At 44.3% G+C, this 8,186-nt stretch overlaps 1 pseudogene; it reads left to right on the forward strand.

Annotated features, from left to right (window-relative positions):
• Positions 1 to 578: 578 nt before the first annotated feature.
• On the forward strand, positions 579 to 6,715 carry LOC109475429 (annotated as a pseudogene).
• The last annotated feature ends 1,471 nt before the right edge of the window (positions 6,716 to 8,186 follow it).

Here is an 8,186-nt window from a genome sequence, read left to right on the forward strand (position 1 = left end):
GAAGAAGACCAGAGGTGCCGGTTGAAAATTCTAGGTGAGAAATTACCTATTGTGTTGGATCACAAGTTTTAACTTGAAACAATTGAATCAGATTGCATAGGATGCTATTAGTCTAAGAAAGCATATGTAATTTCAAATCAAACTAAATTTCTTATTGCTCAAATAGAAATTACTGAATTTTTTCAAAAGAGGTAAAGTCACCAAGTTTTTTTTTTTAGCACAAGCCATCCAGACTTTATCCGACAGGAAAATTGGCGCGAGACTTTAAACTTCCTTCCTGTCTGAATACTGTTATCGGACAATGTCACTGTGGCCACCTCTTTATGCCAAAGAAATAAAGGTAATTCGAATGGATACTATTAAATTCACTATTTACATGGTTTTAGTTCTGAAGGAGGTGCCTGAAAATGAATATTCTGAATATTCCCCGCCCTATTGCCCCCCAAAATCCCGCCCACCCCTAACGTAAACACGCCGAACACACGATGGTGCATTCGTCGTGTGCATGTGCACGCTACCGAAATGTTGGTTAAATTTCACGATCCTGGTTGTGTATTAGCTCAAGCACAAAACGTGGGATGACCGTGGACGCCTCTCCTGTCTGCGGAGAGTTCAAGTGTGAGATATACAGGCCGTACGTCCAGGGTGCCATCAGGTACCTCCTGTCTGTTCATGACGTCACTAGAACTCATCTACAGGAACTTAGACACAGTGTCACCCAATACCTTAAGAAATGGTCCAACATGAAAAAGTCATCCGACCCGGGTATACTCTGCCACAGTCAAGGACTAGGACTTACATCAGTTGAGCAGATGTACATGGAACAACACGCCAGTGTAATTGGAACTATCCTAACCTCAGGTGACGACAGTTTCAAGAATGCTCTTCAGACAAAAAATTAAGGGAATCGGCCCTCACACGGAAGTCAACAGAAACGCTGGAATGCCACACGGTCGTTGAACAAAGCCTAGAAACATTGTCCAACGGTGACTCCCAAAACAGTCAAGTAAGCTCCCAGCAAATAAAGAAGACGATTTGCCAAACAGTCAAAGACACCAAACTTGAGGAACACAGTTCTGCGCACCATACAAGAGTTGTGCGCTACCAACACGGGACAACCTGGTCCACTGGAGAAATGTACTTTCAACAAAATGCCCGTTGTGTCAAGGTCACCAGTCACTCCGTCATGTTCTGAATGCCTGTCCAGTGGCACTAATGGACAGAGACACCTGGCGCCATAACAGTGTACTGAAGGAACTGGTCATTACCCTGCATGGTTAGTACTCGACGCTAGAGGCCGTGGTTACGATAAGGTTTTGGGGCGTGTCCTAGAGGCGGGACACACACTACAGTACCTCCGGACATCTTACCTACCTCCCTCGTACCGGACATCACTAGTACTGTACGTACAGAACACTGTTAAAATAAACAGAAACTTAATAATATCGAACTAGCTGTGATCAACAAACGCTCAGGCAGCCGTAGATAGCAAACTGGACAAAATATGAACACCTTAAGGAAGAGATAAAGTTACATAGTCTCTATAGTGCTACAGGTGAGGTGAGGAAGTTAAAGTGCAGACTATGATACTGTGCTCTCTGTACCTCCTACGCAATCTATTGCACAAGGAACACTCCTGTGTGGTAGTTTTCGTCTGGGCTGTTTCCAGCCGGTAACTTTAAGTAAATAATGTGCAATACTAGTAAAATACAATATAATGTGCAACAGAATGTATATATTGATATTGATGGCTGATGCACAGCACTTTTTCGGCTTTTAACATTGCGCCATAGATCAATTCTTTTTTATGGGTTCACCACAAAGTGGTGAAACCATATTGCTTTTTCTGATGTTTCTTCTCCTCCTTCTCCTTCTTCTCCTGCCATTTCTTTAAATGGATTCAGCTTCTTCATTTTGGGGCCATTTGGCATGAAGGTACAGTGGGCAAATACCCCCAGGCGTTTTTTTAAATTTTGGTGATACAGGCTTTTAGAATGGTTTTATTTGAGATTTTTGGCTGTGTTGTAGCAAATGTATTAGTGTGTTAGTGTGCAATGTTTACCACGTTAGGGCATGAGTCATCACAATGGAATGCAGGGCATCAACCAATAGGCATGCAGCTTTCCTCTATTCTTCTTGCTGATTGGTTGTTGGGATTAAATGGGTTTAAGTGCTCAGAGCCAATCCATACCGACAGTATATCTGTATTCAAGTGTTTTGGTAGGTATTTCAAGCTTTCCTGCTCCAGCATTGGAGTGCTGGGCATGAATGCTTATTTTTTTCTTGAAAATCAACAGTTTGCATTATACAATTAAAAATACTAACCAATAATGTAGGGAATAGCTATCCAACTGTTGTAGTCTTAGTTGTATGTTACTTCATACTATAGTGTTATATCAATGTAAAGCATTGTTTTCCCTTGTGTTTCTCATTTTTTCCTTGCCATGTCGTAAACTGTGGTGAAGCCATCGCTGTATTTGCTCCAAAGCAAATGTCGGCCTTTCTAGTTATTATTTAGAATTCAACATGGATAATACAGGGCATGGTAATGGGGTACTCTAGCTATAGCTAATGTTAACCTCACCACCAGACATACAGGTATACAGTGACAAAATACATGACAAACAAGAATTCAGAGATCTCATACCTCCATGAAAATATATGAGCATTTGTAAATGTTTTGATTTGTCTCATTGACTATTAAAATAAGGTCGTAATTAGGATAATCTAGTTTAATTAATGGTTTTCTCGTGTAAAATTCCTCTCATTTGTCATACTCCATTTCAATATGTCCTCAATTATTCAAATGACTTTACATTAAGATAATATATGCATAGTGGTGTTAACCTTCAAGTAACTTACACACGTCACTAGGTATAAAATTCCCATCATTCACCAATAAGGACTCACAGAATTTTGACATTAATTATGCAAATTAGGTCATCATTTGCATAATTGGTATCTATGTTCAAACTGCCACAGATTAAATAGATTACATGTATTAAAGTACTATTACTATAAAACACTGTAATTATAGAATTTCCTCCTTAATTATGCAAATTAAGCCCTCATTTGTATAATTGCCAATCAATTATGTACAAATTTATCTCAGCTACCTATACACCATAAATGATTAAAATACATTGTTCTTTTCTGGACTTTTTAAGATTTTGCCAGAAAGTCCCCTGCAGTTCCAGAACAAGCTGCTAGGGTGACCAAACTAACACCACTTATTCCTGAGACAAAAAGCTATCTGTCACCAAAAAGTCAAGACCATAGCATGTTCAGGACAAAAGATACAAAAAACGGAAGTTCTGCTGCCGTACCAAGGTCATCCACCAGGAGGCCCATATTTGACCTTGACCTTTGTCTTCCTAAGACCTACATGCATACCAAATATCATCAAAATCCATAAAGGCGTAATGAAGTTATGCTGACCACAAAGTTGCGGAAACACAGACAGATAGACACACATACACACACAGACACACCCACACACAGAAACACACACACACAGACATGCCAAAAACAATACCTCAATTTTTCATGGAGGTAAAAACAAAACAACAGAGAACAGCAAATGGGTGGAATTGGGTCAATAAATGGTAAGGAATTCGAAGAGCATGATTGTAGGCTATGTAGGAGTTAATCTAATACAAACTATTTAGTATCAATACCGTAAGTTGGGTGATTGTTAAAATGTTACAGTTTGTATCTGGGTGTAAATCAGGTGATCCTCTAAGTAAAATGTTACATAAGAATTGTTCAGACATGTTGTGTACATCAAAGATAGAGCCTACCAAGTTCTGTAGATTGCTGAGTAGGGTGACTCATTGCTGATTATATACTGGGCAGTGTAACAGAAAATGTATGACGCTTTCACAACGAGACCGCAGATACAAGCTGCACTAGGGACTAAATTTCTTTCAAATAAACTGTGGTTAAGACTAGATGTCACGATGCGAAGACGCGTGAGGAGGGCGCATGTGTACCTGGCCCTGGGGTCATGGCTAAAATATGGTTAAAGAGGGGGACGTACTGACTTGACTAAGTGCATAGCTTGTTATACAATGAAAAATTAAGGGATCGAGCAGCTACATCAAGACCATTCCAGTGATGTGATATAGAATGAAATACTTTTTATACCTAGGGCAAAACGGTAGCCGTAGATTGGATGTATTACGAAGACCGTAAGAAGTCGTAGAAGAAACTTCGGGACAAATCAGGTCCCTCAGATACTGACGAGAATGGCCATGGATTACTTTGTATATCATGATCAGTGAGTGAACATGACGAGTCTCTCCCAGCCTAAGTCAACAAGGAGTGAGGAATATGAGGACCCTCTGACTGCCCCTGAAACTGTAAGTGCACATTCATATCTCGTTCTAATCGTTGATGATCGTAGAAGTGCATCCATGCCATATAATGTCAGCATATTCAAGAAGAGGTCGGATAAAAAATTTATAGATGACATCAAGTACAGCACGTGGTAGTCTGAATTTCAATTTGTTAAGGTAGCAGGACACAGTTTCCGGCCTATGGGGATTTCTATAGAACCCCAAAGTGACCTACTTCGACGCATTAAAAAACATAGTAGGGTGCAAAAGTTAGGTACAGAACGTGAATATGTTTGAGTTCCAGGTATAATGTACAAAATATGTGAAAATGGGCTAAAGTTTGTCGGCTAGTTCACTCGTGACACAACCTTTTAAAAGCGCTATGCGGAAGGTCATGGAACTGCAGCAAGTGCACAGCACTAGGCTGTGACAGTATCAGGGCGCAAATCTACGCTAACCCTGACCGAACAAAGATCAAATTTCAACTTTTACAGCCACAAACCTGACGTATTCTTCAACTTAAACAGGAGGTTGGACGAGAGAACATACAAGATGCTCTACAGACGCGGGGATCACGTCATCGTTCCGCGCTTTCGCTGCATCAAGAGGAAGGACTACACAGAGCCGCGGAGACGTTACACGAAGACTGACAATGTGGTCGGAAACCGAATTGTGGACATGGGAAAAATGGAAGAGCTGGTCAACCTGTACAACGCCGGACATCGACAACACAACGGCAGAAGTTTGCGAGGGGAGCTGCGTGTTTTCCAGGAAACTGGAACAGAAGATAGGATTTGGGTGCAAGGAGGCCCTCTGGTGTACAACATGCGGCTACAAGACCACGCCCGCAGAATTTTTTCAGCGCGCAGACACAAGACGGCCGGGCGCTCGCGGGCTACTGGCCGTCAAACTGAACATCCAGGCCGTCACTCCGGGAGCCAAAGACCGGTATGGCCCCAGTGCTCTAAAACCTCTCTTCGCTTCTCTAAACATTCCCAATCCAATTGCAAGTCACACAACACTGGGTCACTGCAGAAGAAACAGAATGTGGCCTGCGAGGCCTACGAGCAACTAAATAAGGAACAAATGGCAAAGAACTGTGCAGTATTGAAAGAGGTTAAGAAGCTGCGTGCAGAGGCGGGACTGAGAGAAAGTGAGACAGTGGCAACAGAAAGTGATGCTGGGTACAATAACCCGCCTAAGGGGAAGTCGAGGGGGCAGCCAGGGACACAAGCAGAGTGCCCCCTGTTTGAAAACGACACCGACGAGAAAATGTTGCTGTCCGTTGTCACGGAAAGCCAGCAATGCGCCCAATGCGAGGTGCGAGACCGACAAGGACTGCCATCCGGCCCTGGCTCTCACCCAGGCTGCACACAAACATTTGATAAGAAGATAAAGTTGGGGAATAGTGAGCGGAAGATGGCAAAGAGGAACACGGAGGCGGTCCTGCAGAGTGGGTTAGTGCCAGGGATTTCGTGCACAGACAACGACGGCAAAATACTGAACGGGACCAATGACGCCTTACGCGAAGCCGGCCTGCCGCCTTCAGAGAAACAGGACTGTCTCCAACACAACAGAAGAAATCACAGAAATAGAGCCTTCGCCCTGGACCTTGAAGTCTTTAAAGGAGGGAATGACACCAAGAAGTCGAGAGGCGAAGCAAACCGGAAGGTAGGCACTATGTTGTCAAGAGATGCACCGATGCTTTGTACAGGGCCAGAGAAGACCACCCTGACAGTGACACAGAGTTTTGCGCTGAAGCAGACCAAATTCGTCAGACTATAGTAAACTGCATATCAGGGGAACACTCTGGCTGTAGATATGAGTATGGCTGCCCAGAGTATGTCCCAGGTAGTCGCCGCCCCGCCCCAGACACACCAGGAGGGGGGAATTTGGCGTTGACCGAGGGCGACCGCAAGACCCTTCAAGAATTCATCGACTACAGGCTCGGCGCAGAGGCAGTGAACAGGCAAAGAAAAATGATGACAACCAACAAGAGTGAATCGTTCAACAAGCGGGTAACGAAAGCCGCGCCTAAGGATATGCTCTTCAAAAGAAACTACGGCCGCCGGGTCCACGCGGCTGGCCTTGCGGATTCCGTCGGGTCGGGTACAGCCATCAGCCGGGCAAACGACTTGTTAGGCGCGGGGCATTCCCAGGACAGTCCGGGCACAGCTGCGCTTGAAACAGTCGACAGGGAAGAAGACTATCACCAGAAGCGAAAAAAGACAATGAAATACAAAATGAGGCGTCACCGTCTGCAAAAGGCTAAGCTAGAACGGAGGGATACACAAGACGGATACAGATGTCCACCAGAGCAGACCATTCCTATGCCAAGTAGACCACAGAACTCAAAAACTGTTGTAGAACGAATATGATACGTGATCCCTGCTTGTTGAGGGACATATGGACGACATTAGGGGTCGGGGGTGGGGTGGGGTGGGGGGTTGTTGGTGTGATGGTGTGGGAAGTATGAGGAAAAGTCACTGTAATACGCATTTTTTGTAGCCTTGATGTGTCTGACAGTGTCCACTGATACGGCAAGCCTTCCGTTCGTTGTTGATGTAGCACGGTTCTAAGGAGAGATGGTCCTCCGCAACACAGTTTTTTCGATGGCAGATACACAGTATTTATGGGTTCGCCCATAAATACAGTGTACTGCGACCTTAACCACCCCCCTACCGGGCGGCCAGGCCAGGCCGATCGGTGAAGATTAGAATCTGTACACCGGAAGTCTCTGTTTGGTTCAGTCAAGTCCAAATATATAATCCCTTTTCTAACCAAACTGGTGGATCATCCACCTTTTTGGGACCATTTCTTCTTAGAGCACTGCTAGGTCCCCTCAGCCAATAGGGATCCTGGATTTTTAGTGATTATATCCACATAGTAGCATACTTGTGAGTTAGTGCACCTCTCTCCCTTGGGGTAGAGGTGCACTAACTAACCAGCCACCCTCTTCTCAGCCAACCAGTGAGCTGGAATTGGTCCCTCTCTAGGGACAGAGGTGCTCTAACTAACCGAATAAATTACACTATGTTGGACCCGCCCATTGTTATTTCCATGGAAACAACAACTGGCCAATGGCAGTGTCCAGCTTTCTGCCCTGGGGAATCAGAGGAGACTGACCGGCTCATCACCACACATGGTTTGACTCTTCTTGGAGTTGTTTGGCTGTCCATCTGGGCTGATTAACGACCTAGCGGTCGTTAATCAGCCCAGATGGACAACCAAACAACTCCTCGAAACAAGACAAAAATTGACACTAAACAAAGATTTATAAAGCAAAATCAAGTTCTAGTGGATGGAGTTGATCAACTTCGGGGACCTAGAAGTGCTCTAAGTTAGATAGAGCACGGTTTGAGGCTGAATACTCGGATTTAGAACTGCCCGCCAACCTCAGGGATTTCATGTCACCCTCGGCCTCCGGGCCTCGGGAGACCATGAAATCCCCTTGGTGGGCGGGCAGTTCTAAATCCCTCATAGTCAGCCTCAAACCGTGCTCTATCTATTACTTCTACCCTGTACTCCACATTCCACATATGGTATCGCAAGGTTACCGGTTACTTGAAGTTGAAGGGGTAGTTTACGGTCAGTTGGCGACATGACCGCACTTCGAGGTATGCCACTTCAATCAGTGTTCATGAGCAATAAAGAATCATATGAATATGACCCCTATACATGTCTATCATTTACTGAATGCATGGAAATGCGTTTGCACCCAGCAACACAGCGGAAAATCTTTCGAAAAGATGGGACAGCAAGGTGGACGCGGCGCATGTTGTGTTTCCACAAAACTCCAAATTTCGTCACTTATTCCGTAATCACTAGAATGCTAAGAAAATTGCAACA

The sequence above is a fragment of the Branchiostoma belcheri genome, unplaced genomic scaffold, assembly GCF_001625305.1.
Source record: "Branchiostoma belcheri isolate BF01 breed outbred unplaced genomic scaffold, Haploidv18h27 scaffold103, whole genome shotgun sequence".
Lineage (NCBI taxonomy): Eukaryota > Metazoa > Chordata > Leptocardii > Amphioxiformes > Branchiostomatidae > Branchiostoma > Branchiostoma belcheri.